The sequence below is a fragment of the Limulus polyphemus genome, unplaced genomic scaffold, assembly GCF_000517525.1.
Source record: "Limulus polyphemus unplaced genomic scaffold, Limulus_polyphemus-2.1.2 Scaffold839, whole genome shotgun sequence".
Classification (NCBI taxonomy): Eukaryota; Metazoa; Arthropoda; class Merostomata; order Xiphosura; family Limulidae; genus Limulus; species Limulus polyphemus.
The window spans coordinates 278664-292021 of NW_013666449.1; the positions used below are offsets into that span (position 1 = coordinate 278664).

The 13358-nt window shown below is 33.7% G+C and overlaps 1 long non-coding RNA gene across 1 annotated transcript in view; it reads left to right on the forward strand.

The window, feature by feature from the left end:
• Positions 1–11172, forward strand: part of LOC111086087 — a 62384-nt gene extending 51212 nt beyond the window's left edge. The window contains exon 2 of the long non-coding RNA XR_002610846.1: positions 9625–11172. This is a non-coding gene — a long non-coding RNA (uncharacterized LOC111086087). The remainder of the gene's footprint in view (positions 1–9624) is intronic.
• The last annotated feature ends 2186 nt before the right edge of the window (positions 11173–13358 follow it).

Sequence of the window (13358 nt, forward strand, 5' to 3'; positions counted from 1 at the left end):
AAAAGCAAGTGTTTTGCGCCCTGCTTGGGAGAAGGTGTCTAGCATAAGCCCTGTGACAAAGTACTATTGGGCACAATGGGACCAGTTGAAGCTTGAATTCTTGTTCGGAGATGGGAAAGTGACGACCTGGCAAACAGTTATACCAAAAAAGTATTACTGCATTACGGGAAGTTGTGCTGCATCAATCCCATGATAGTTTAACAGGAGGATATCTTGGAGTTAAGAAGACATTGAGTCACCTACGACAGAGATTTTACTGGATAGGTATGAGGCAAGATGTGGAAGAATGGTGAAGTACCTTTGCCCAAAACTCGTGCTGGAAACAGGTACATTTGTGTGGTGATGGATTATTTCACCAAGTGTCCTGAGGCATATGCAATACCAAATCAGGAAGCTACAACTGTAGCTTCGGCTATTAGTGATTTTTTCTTGAGATTTGGTATGCCATACAAACTGCATTCGGTTCAAGGCCGTAACTTTGAATCAGCTGTGTTCCATGAATGCTGCAAGTTATTTGGCATACGAAAGACCAGGAAAACACACAGTCTGATGGGATGGTAGAAAAGTACAATTGGACACTTGGACAGGAATTGGCAAGGTTTTGTAATAGCCGCCAAGATGACTGGGATGTCTTACTTCCTCCACTGTTGATGGCCTATAGGACAGCAGAGCATGAAACCACTGAATACACTCCAGCAAAGTTGATGTTTGGTCGGGAACTTCGGTTGCCAGTGGATCTGTTAACAGGAGGGCTTCACTGTTTCCCTTCTCAAAACCGGGTAGAGTTTCTTCTTCGACAGCGGCTTTTTCAGGTGACACGTCTTCAGCAGTGTCATTTGTTCCGTTGTTCATTTCGTTCCAACTGAAATGTCCTGGACCGTGATAATGCCAAAGCCTGTTGGCATGCACCACCGTTGGCTTACCTCGCCGACCAAATTTTATTCGGAAAGTCATGTCTGAGAGACGATCCACTATGTCATATGGGCCTTCCTATGGAGAAGACAACTTAGGAGACTTCCATTTGGTCTTCCTGGGATTATAGAACCATACCTTGTTTCCTGGTACAAAGTTGACTTCAGTAAATCTCTTATAATAACATAGCTTCAGGGAATCAGCAGACCTTTTCAAGTTTGAACGCACCTGATAGTCAATATCATCCATCTTTTCAGATAACACTTTCACGAACTCTGACACATTTTCAGGCAACTCTTCATAAGGTGGGCGTCCTGTTATCAGGTCAACTGGCAACCGAAGTTCCCGACCAAACATCAGCATTGCTGGAGTGTATCCAGTGATTTCTTAATGAAGTTACTACCACTGATGTGACTGCTACCGATAATAGGACATTTCCTGATGGAGCAGATGAACCCTACGTGAAGCAGAAGCCAACGAGACGGAGACCAGTACGGAAGAAGATACGTCCGTAAAATTAAGAGACTTTGTTGAATTTAATTTTTGTGTTTGTAGATTCTGTACATTTAATTAAGTTATTGTTAATTATCTATTGGTTTAATTTAAGTGGCTATTGTTCGGGACGAACAATACTAAGGAAGGGGTAGTGTTATGACAGCGGAAGTCACGTGACGCTTGTAACACGTGATGAGTTTCTAGAAGGATCGGGGAATATCACGAATAATCCAGTATTTCCTAGACGCCCTCTATTCCTGTATATAAGCGCGCCAAATAAAGCGAGACAATTAATCGGAAAGATTGAAGATATAGACAGATAATCGAGTCAAGCCGTAAGTAAAGTGTGTAAATCATTGTGAAATATAGCGTGTGTTAAAGTTAAAGTGACTGTGGAAATTCTGTGTATTGCAAAATTGTACTGAGGAAGAATAAACTAGTTTTATTTAAGAAAAGACTTGTATCGCTGAAGTTCCTCGGAAGAATTTTTACGGGAAATTAACAAACAAACAAACACAGACGTAACAATATTATTTTTCTCGGGATTAGGCCGGTTTATAATATTAAAACTTCTGTGGTGGTTTTGTGTAACTGGCAAAGTTACCATGGTCACAACAGTGATCTGTTGGTAAAGCTAGCATAAGCTCAGGAAATTGTCTGATTATTTGAACTAATTATATTGTATTACCATAACAAATAATTTCATACTCCGCCATTAAGAGATACAGATCCAAAACAAACGATCAGCTACTATTATAGACCAATACTGTAGAGTGGTAACATTGCAGTTAACAATCCTCTGTTCTAATCTTATTCATCAGTATAACAATAGTAAATTTCAATTTAGTTAATATTTTATTCTCATTAAAAAATAGACTTTACCTAACAATACAGATTTATTATTGGAAGTTCAGTACATACGAATTATCAAAGTAAGTATATCTATTTGCCAGCCTAGTAAGTCGTAAAGCGAGAGAAGCAGTTGAGAAGTTCCTCTACGTGCAGTCAACACTATAGCCTGTTTGTATAGTGCCATGGTACGAAACGGAACAAGCCCCATAAGGATACACTTATTTCTTGATAGTGTGTATACTGTTCTTGTATTTATAATTTATGTAAATTGCCAAATGTTTGTATATAAACACTGACGTGCCATGCTTCAGTAACACAACTGTCTAGACTAACCAGCTTGTTTAGGCGGTGTGCAGTTAACCGAAGGTGTCCAATGCACGGTTTATGTTTTTTATGCATAACAGGTGATCTACACTAATCCATTCTATTACAATGTAATCTCATCTATTCGTTAGTTGTATGGATTCGTTCTTACTTGCATGACTTCTGGTTATAAAATGCTTAACGTGAAAATAAGTATTTCGTTTTCTGCCAGAAACGACTGTACAACGTGATTTTTGGGGTTATATAAAAACATTAACGTATATTATTTTGACGTAGTCCCTTTCCACGCGTTGTGGGTCACAGCCTGTAGTGAAAATGATACTTTCCTAATGCACTTTCCTATTTATATTAATATAGATAATCTTTTTTCAGAACAAGGAGAGGTTATTTAAGATATCTAATGAAAAAAAATGTGATATATATTTTATTTCCATTACGTCATAAGTCAGTAATAATGTTTCAACTCCCAGGAAGCATATTTGTGTGTGTGTTAAGATTGTTATAAACGTTGCTACACAAACACGTACGTTCCCTGAATTAATTATGTGTAATGAATTTTATTAAACATTTATGTTTAAAACTTAGAGTATATTTGATTTTGTTTGTGAACGACAATTATTTTGAAGCGAGAGTACTTTTTTGGCGTTGAATAGTGGTTCTAATTCTTGGAAAACGTTAAACCTAATCTCGCATGTTCGGGGCTGCAGTCTTGAATTGTTTCTTTACAGTGTACCATGATGATGTTTGATTAACGTATTTTTTGTTGGTTTAAACCGTTACATTGACTGAACTAACAAGAAAACACGTCATTATATAGTTGAACATCTGAATCACATCTCAGTACTGCTGTGAACTATAAATATACAATCAGAAAAACGAAACACCAACACGAGCGTAAAAATAAGATATCAAAAAGACAATGATCATAAGTTAAACAGTTGATTTGAAAATGGTATTAATTTCGCTTCTTCACTACGAGCTCCTCAGCCTAAAATGTATAAACAAACATTTCCAATACACAAGAATATGATTAGAAATAAAATAAATAATAATTTAAAAATGTAAGTAAATAGGACGTTATTTCTTAAGTTAGTTAAAAAGCTATGTAATAGATTAATGTTAGATCTAATGGAAATTTCTGTTATGTCTTATTAAAATGTTACAGTATGTTATGATTATGAAGAAAATAAAGTATTATACAAAAAAAAATACGATTGTTAATGTTACGAAGGCAGAAAAATAATCGTGACAATTTTCACGATTGGCCTTCAAAGTAAAGTTGTGATTTTAAGAGTTCAATTTTTAGCGAGGATAATATTAAAGGGGAATGGTAACACCTATCACAGTAGATATTTTCTGTTTAAGTGTTTGGTATTTATTTCAGTTTAGTGATGCATTGAATCTTTTTGTGAAAACATTGTATAAATATTAGTGTATGTGAAGTATCATTGCAGTATCAGAAAGGATAATCATCAAAATACAGTTTCAGTTCTATTAAACGACCATGGGATTTTATAATGCAATCGTGGAAGTGTTGTTAACAAAAAAGAGGGATATTTTAAGGATTTTGTATGTCATTTTTGTGCTGATTTAAAAAGTTTGGCCAATATATGTAGTGACAAAAAAAATTGTCAAAGAAAAATGTAGTTAGTCGATTGACAATTGAATTGTTTAGTGATACAGAAAAGTATTGGTCTGTCAAATTTAGGTATTATATTACTAATTCCAATTTATCATATGGTGCATAACTTAGATCTTTTATTATTAAAATGGAAAACTAACATTATAATTTTTAGTTGAAGGAACGTAGCATAAAAATCTTTAGAAATTCTTAGTTTGTCGGTAAACGCTGATAATACATAAATCACAAAAAAAATTCTGTTTTTATTTTATTTTTAGTGCTTCCTACTAGATATTGAAAGTTGTTATTAAAGATAATATTTTGGTGTTTGTAGGATTGATAGTGTTGGGTTGTATTACACGTTTAATTAGCATTATCAATTAAGCTTTCTGGGTAATTTCTGTCTACCAAAAATTACTTAAGCTACAATAGTCTTTTCTTTCTAATCGTTCCATCTCTTACAATCTGCATTATTCTTTTGGATAAATTATACAAAACGTTACGTTTAATGTGTCTGGGATGGTTGCTAAAGAAATAAAGTATGAGTGTCAGTTAGTTGACTTATAAAATATGCCTCCTTCAGCATTGACTGTGTGAGTTAGTTGGCTTATAAAATATACCTCCTTCAGCATTGACTGTGTGAGTTAGTTGGCTTATAAAATATACCTCCTTCAGCATTGACTGTGTGAGTTAGTTGGCTTATAAAATATACCTCCTTCAGCATTGACTGTGTCAGTTAGTTGGCTTATAAAATATACCTCCTTCAGCATTTACTGTGTGAGTTAGTTGGATTATAAAATATACCTCCTTCAGCATTGACTTTTTTTGTGATAATCAAAACACCAGAAACATAGTTGAATATTTGATTCATCTTTGGTGACTTTAAATACCAAAACAGATATTGGGATTGGCTGGTTGTCAACTGTTTGTTTTGAGGTAGGATTGGTAGGTTTTGAAAGTTTGGCTTATGAGGTTTTCGTCAACTTGAAATCCTTATCTGTTGTTAACAGCATCGGGATATGTTCCCTGCTTCATGACAATGGCTATCTAGGTTGAAGGGTTCCTTCCTGTAACCAAAGCCTTCACTTTGCGGATGAAAGCGTTGCTCCAGATTGTCTTGGAAGTATCCTAGAGATGTCCGAAACGCTCTGCTGTGCGAGTTGTTTTTTTGTTTTTTTCACTTCTAAAGTGGGCATTCAAAATCTCTTGGCTGTTGTTACCTATGCAGCTTCTTATGTTCCATGCTAATCGTATTTACAGATATCCATAAAACTGAGGTAACATATTTTCTGTATATAAAACGTATAATGCTTTCTTCCAACGTCCTTCATTTTGAACAACAGACCAGAGAAAAGACAGCCAGTAAGTAACGCCCTACCACCCACGCTAAGAGATTGGCTGTCACTCTTATAACGAACCAGCTTCGAAATCTAGAGCTCTACAACACAGCCATCTCGCATCCCTTAATTTTAGCAAAGAAAAAAAGAGGAGTAAATGATGCTATTTTCCAACAAAAGTATTTGGTAAATTAGTCAAACCTAGATCAGGATGAAAAAATAAAATCTTTATGTGAGGTTTTGAAACTGATATTTCTCTTTAATATATATATTGGTTGTTCTGCAGTTAGTTCTCAAAACTAAAATATACACGCACACATAAGCATTTTTGACAAAAACAATCAGACTCGTCGTAATGAGAGTAAATGCTAAGAGTTCGGATATTGTAGGCAGTTTAAACTAAGAATATGTACCCATTCCAGTAAGACTGAGTAAGTAGTCATTTATACTGAAGTACTCTTGATGAACTGTGAAGTTTAGAAGTAGTCATATAGTCATTTATACTGAAGTACTCTTGATGAACTGTGAAGTTTAGAAGTAGTCATATAGTCATTTATACTGAAGTACTCTTGATGAACTGTGAAGTTTAGAAGTAGTCATATAGTCATTTATACTGAAGTACTCTTGATGAACTGTGAAGTTTAGAAGTAGTCATTCTCTTCTTACTTTGAAAACAAGATTTTCAAACAGGCTTATTTGCATGTCTATCGCAGTTAGCAAAAGATTTTAATGTGGGTGTCTTATCTAACTTCTTTTTGTCAATAATCGCTACGTACGATATAATTTACTTGATTAAGTTTAGTTATTATTCTGAACTTTCAAAAGGACATACCAGTGTTAACTAATGAACCTAAACTCCCTGTTTTCATACAACTTTTGCAATCCCGATCTTAAGTTTGACGTACATATGTATATGCCGTTTTATGAATATTAATTACCTCTGAACATAGCCTAAGTAAGTTAACATCTTTTTACTCATCTTGAAAGTTTAAATTTTGAGAAGATATTGGAGCAATAAATAAAATTACAACCATAAGACAAAATACGTTACCTAGTAAAGTTATAGTATTTTTAAAATATTATCTTTTTAATTTTATAGTATAATGTGATGATGTAAAGTTGACAAAAAATAAATAATATTTTCAAAATTTGAATATTCTGAAAAAGATTAAGGGAAGTTACTACAAAAAATTGCTTAATATGTCAGCCAGATATAGTTGTACATATTACTATGCCAGCCAGATATAGTTGTACATATTAAAATTAATAAAACAGGTAAAACTTCATCTGAAGAGGTAAAGAACCGAGAAGCTGAAAGATTTTAATTGGTATACGGTCTGAAACTTTCTAATGAGATATTCAGGGGGAAAATGTAAAAGCTGTAATATTTGAGTTTTTATTTTTTGGTTTTCTGGTTTCTCTGTCTTTCCTTTTTTTATTTCTGCAACACATGCACTTATACAGTCACGTGGTCTCAAACTTTGACAACTCCCCCATGCGAATCAGAAGCTAGACAGTTTTTAAGCGGAAGTTAGGTGTAGTGTGTGAAAAGACGAATTCAAATATATGCCTAAGATTAATTTCGAAAATCAAAGTTAACTTATTTTTTCCTAAGTAAAAGTTGAAAAATATTTGTGTATAATTTTGATATATATGTTTCAATAAACATGTATATGTTATAACTTTTCAATATATATGTTACAAGCTGTGTTGATGTTCTGTGTTTTTGTTTTAAGATATTTGTAACGGTCTACTTGAAGGTTCCAGCATGGCTTTACTTGTTTTCACTCTTATATATCCTCATTTTCAATATTTATAAAGCGTTTGTTCTTGAGGTTCTTAATATGATTTTATATCTTGTAATATTCAGTTATGTCTAAAATAGACTTACTGAAGACGTAATTATGCTGTTTTTATGTTCTTGCAAATGTGTTTTCCATAAGTCCTAACATAAAGTTATCTCTAAATCAGTCCTTAGGTTTTAAATGTGGTTTTAATGTTCTTACCTTTGGTATTTTAAATACCTTTCTCGGGAGTATAAATGTAGCTTTATAAGCCATAATCTTCAGATTTTTTTAAAAAGAGAAGTATTGTTGAGAGTCTAAATGTGGTCGTATTTGTAGAATAATTTGAGGACGGATTTGTGGTTGCAGAAGTAGCCTTATACAGGGGACTACTAATCCCACACATGAAACTGTTGGTAACCAATCCTTTGTGTGATGATCGGAAACGTCTCTATGTTACTGATGTTTGCGACGAAATCTACGTGAAACTGTAAAGGTTTTACAATGTTGAAAGAAGCTATAACCAGTACATCTATCGTTGTCAATTATCTACATACGTAGCCATAAATTTTCCTTGAACAATGGCAGGATATAAAAAAATTGCAGTGACGTCACAAGTTGAGTCCCAATTAAAACAGACAACATGATAGTTATTAAAAGTAATCCATAAAAACAGATCTTTTAAACACATTAAAAATCTAAGCTCTCTTGAGACAACGAGTAATTTTAGATCTGGGTGTGTCCACATCACGCACTTCAAAGTATGTGTATTCCAAGCTTTTAGAGAAAGAAACACAAAGTGTAATATTATAAAGACAATGTCCATGGAGACTAGTAATTCAAAAGTATAAACTTTCATAAACAGTAAGCAAACAAAACTGAAAAACGAACGGAGTTGTGGAAGAGGAAGATAAACAGTGTTTATTCTTATCCTTCTCTAGAGGCATATATATATATATATATCCTTTATGCTGACAATATGTTTCTTTCCACAAGTAGTAAAAGTTAGCAAGTCCAATGTAGCTATTAAAGTATCAGATACGTTTATGTCAGTTTCCTCAGTCTCTTGAATTTTTCAGCATCCGTCGTATTGTTGAATCTTTTGATTTATAGAAGTCGTGGAGAATCAAATGTGAAGACTATCAAGTTGAAAATCTTGAAATGTTTCCCATGTAGCGTTTCAGATTCAATCACCAGTTGGTTTACGTCCCTCGAGAGATTTAATGAAAAATATGCTTATTTTGCCTATTCTTATTATGTTGATGGAATGAAGATCTCAATGAATAGTCTTCTTTGATAGTGTATCAAGATTGTTCTGCTAAAATAGGTCTCTGCTGATATATATATATATAAGGTGGGATATTTGATCTATTCAAATACCGAATTTAACTTCTTTGTTTACAAAAGACTTTTGAGACTTAGTTAATCAGTATAGCTTCAAGCTACAGTTTTTTCTAAGCATTTTCAATTGAATAGGAAACGTCGCAGTTCCTATGAAAAATCACTGTCTAAGATAATGACCATGACACATTGCAGTGATGTATATTATTGACTGAGTTCGCATTAGATCAATTCCACCTCACACAATGTAAATCTGTATGACTCAAATCAGGTCAATTTAACCTCGTCAATATAAATCTGTAGGACGCAGTTCAATTCATTGCCATTTCCAAATCACAGAATTATATAACTTGTATCAGGTTGCACCAGCTTCGTAAAATTTAAACCTAAGTCAGACAAAAGTAAGATAAAAGCTATTTCTTGGGAAAAAAGTGAGCACGAAAACAGGTCTAAAATTTTGAAAGTATATTTGTTAAGCTTATTCTCCACTTCATTAAAATATAAATGAAAAAAAAACCCGGCTAATTAAAAGTTTCCCATCTGAATTATACACTATAACAACATACAAATCCCCCTTCAGTGATGGAGTTTCTGCCGCTTGAAATTTAATTAGTATTTTTTGGAGTTGTCATAAAAGATTCTAACACAAACACTTATCTGTGCAGTGAAAGAATAGGCATCCAAAATCAAAGGAAATAACTATTTAGGTTTTGTGTTTTATCTTTATTTTATAAGTAAAACTAACTTAAAACTCCAGAAAATATTGTTTATTTATCGAACATTTCGGCTTAAGCCTTCTGCAGAGCAACGTGTTCTAAAGTAATTAAAGGACATTTCAACAACTTTTACAATTATGTTAAATAATATCCAAAAGTTGGTGTTGATTGCTATTTTAATTAATGTGCCGTCGAATAAATATATAAGTAACTTAATTTACAAAGTTCTTTTTTTTTTTTAGAGGAGTTCAGGGCCACAAAATCTGATGCATGATTCGGGTTCAGTGATCCTGAAAATCTTCCAGACGCCATCGTGCTAGGGTGGCTTTCCAGGGACGTTTTAGCCCCCCCTTAGTAGGGGACTACGCCATATAGATAAGGACATCCCCTGGATCCTCCTGAGTCTGTCTGCCAAGTCTGATCTTGATAGATCCAAAACTGTGGGAGGAGTTCTCGGACGAAAAAAGAAGAAGAAGAAGAGACAGCTTCAGAAGCAGATTGTGAATTAATATCATATCAATGATGACGTTTTGATCATCAGCAAAACTTAGTTGTTTTTAATTAATGCACGAAATTTCATAACTTCATGTTAACAGTTATTGCCTTTACTAGTGTTCAAGAAATTTTAAAAGAAATGTATATACAAGGCCCTGGTGCTTTTTGTTTTGCTTTTTTAAAATAAAGAAATACAGAATTAAACTGGTTTTATCCCACACTGCTCTATTTCGTTTATTCAATTATGGTCCTCCGGGCTTGCTCTAGTAGTTACAATGCCGGACTATGAATATGTGGTTCCAGGGTTGACGTCCTGTAAAACGCGCGTTATAAGAGTGATACTCAAATCCCACTATTCGATCAGAATAGACCAATAGTACTGTCGAGTAGCTTGTCTTCCTTCTAGTTCGTCAGTTCAGTAATGGGAATGGCTAGGACAAATAACCCTCGTGTAGCTTTGCGCAAAAAATATCCAAAAAACAAACAAAAATCTTAAAGTTATGACGCAAGATAAGGTAGTTGAACGGGAAAAACCATTCGAAATGTTGTTAATTTTTTAATGGCTCCAACAAAAACGTTTTCTAAATGTTTATGTAACAATGAAAAAATTCCTATTCCCATAGTTTCATTCGCGGCTTAACGTAATACGAATCATGTGAAATATCTGTCACTTCGAAACGATTTCCTACAACTTAGCGCAAAAAAAAGAGCAAAGAGCGTTTCACATCTTTCTCGTGATTTATTTTGCCAGCCATTAAAAAGTAAAGTATAAAAAACAAAAAACATGAGAGTAGGCTCAACAATGACCAGAAACCGAGATCCCATAATAATAAAAAAGACATGATTTAAAGAACGATTGGTGACAAACTGAAAATTTTTAAAACAAGCGTTATTATGACTTTGCTAGTTTACATGTGCGTTTCCATGAGAATATTATTAAAAATGTATGTACGTATAATTGTGAAGAACCACTGAGTATAATCTGTTGTAACATCAATGTTGTCTGACAGCAAAATTTTGCGAAGAAGAAGAGATTATTTTATTTAAAAACATCACGAGGATGCATAGAAATAATTGCTTTTCAAATATTTTGTAATATGAAATAATATTTTTATTTTTCCGGCTATTGCTTTCACTTGTGCATTTGAGCAAACATGAAACGCATGATTTCATTTTCAAGGTATTCCTGTAGATATATATTTTGCTTTTTGTATTTAATTCATTCTTACACTGGTTTGTATGTAAATGTCTTCGGAGAATCTCATGGCGTAAAATAAAAATATATATATATATAAGTATTTCATACAATTTGTTTTCCTTTGGCTGACCCAAACATGCTCGCCCTTTCAGCTGTGGGGGCGTTATAATGTGACGGTCAATCCCATTATTCGTTGGTAAAAGAGTAGCCCAAGAGTTGGCGGTGGGTGGTGATGACTAGCTGCCTTCCTTCTAGTCTTACACTACTAAATTATGGACGGCTAGCGCAGATAGCCCTCGTGTAGCTTTGCGCGAAATTCAAACAAACCAAACCGTATGCTGGTGGTTTAGATGGGAAGAGAAGAAAAATGGAAAAGAAGAGAAAGATAAATTTGTTAGCATCTCATAAATAAAAACGGATTCAATTACATTTGAAAAAATGGGGAATGACACTAGTAGGATCATACAGAAATCTATCCAGTGCTCAATATTTCTAGTACTTGTCATTGCCACTGGGTACAAAAACAAAGATTCAAGAAGGAGATGACATGATATAGACGACTCTTGGATTAAAGGTACACTTTTTGGGGGGAGAGGAGTATATCATCTCTGAGATAATGAATAAAACATAGCTTTATGTTTATCATTAGCACGATCTAGAATGTCACAAACACAGTATAAGGAAATGAGTTAATGAAATTTTTGTTAGGACTAACTTTAAATACTTTGTTTATTAAGATTAATTCACTAAAACACAAATCGAAGAAGCGTTAAAACACAATTTTGTATGAAGAGCTTGGATTATAGACATATTCCTTTATATAGATACAAAATCAACTATTTTTTCGGAATGGTGAGAAGGTTGGACAGCTTGATGATAATCCTATGTTGTCACAAAGATGAAAGAAATGCATGATGGTTGTATTTTGTTAGAAGAATGAAAATAATTTATGATGGTTGTATTTTGTTAGAAGTTACTTTATGCAATATTCTTAATTGATACGTGCATAATCTTTTCATTAATGGTAAGTGTATCTATATAAAGAGCCTCGTCGCGTATTAGCACTCATAAAATCAAAGAATAATTTACTTCACAGTGTTTTGATCTTACCATCTATTACGAACAACATTTCACTACAAACTATTCAACATATTGTATTTGTTGAGAACGATACGAATACCTTACCATCTCCAGCCTGAGCTTGGCCTAATGATTAGCGTTTTGGAATGGGGATGTCGGGATTGAAACGTGATTCTACCAAATACGTTTTTTTCGCACTTTTGGCTATAGGTGAGTTATAAGAATGACATTTAATCACGCTACTCGTTTAAAACTAGACATTTCAGGCTTCTGACTTTGTGCATTCCTTCTGTTCCGCAGCTTATACTTAGAGACAGCTATGTCTGAACCATAGGAGTCTCTGATGTAGCCGTTTAGCCAGCTGTAAGAATATGGCGTCGTTCAGGCGAACAAATAAGCAAAATTACCAATAGGATTGAATATGCTCTATACGAATTCGTTCAGTAGAACAAACAAACAAAACCACCATTAGAATTGAATGTGCTCAACACTAATTTTATTAAAGTAATATCTATTATTATTTCTACACAATTCAGCTTTGGAAATCCCATCTAAAAGTATATTGTTTACTATATTTAACCTTCAACCTGTCGATCAGATAGAAAGAAGGAAAAACAGAGTAAGAACAAAAGCAAAACAATAAGGAAAGAAGAAAGAACCTCGAAGATGATATATCCTGCTAGTGAATGAGCTTTATTGAGGTCATTCTGCATCTCAACTCGTGCAGGTATGCAGTTTGAGACATTATTACAATTTGAACATTCAGCTGGAAGAACGATCAGTTAAGGGGTCGCTCCCAAAATTTTTACTTGTAAGTATAACTTGCATATCTATTCAATGAGCCGTAAATGTAATAAATTTGTCTACCGTTCTACCACCTATTTAAATAAAAAAAAATAATTTTAGAGTAACAAAAAAAGACGGAGTACATTAATCGTTATGCTGTTAAACCAATAGTGTTACGCGTGAAAATTAGAAATAATGAATAGTTTTCACAATCGTGTTCAGCAAAAATTAGATATTAATTTCGTTCTTTACGAAAACAAGAGGGAATCCTCAGTAGCCGCGGCACTTGAAATTTTTTTAGACAGGATTAGAGTAAATTAATCTATGAGACCTTTGTTTCCCTTTTTATTAGCTATATTTTTGTGCGCCAGCAATACTAAGCGCGGGGCGTGCGTACACCCGATTCGATTTAATTAT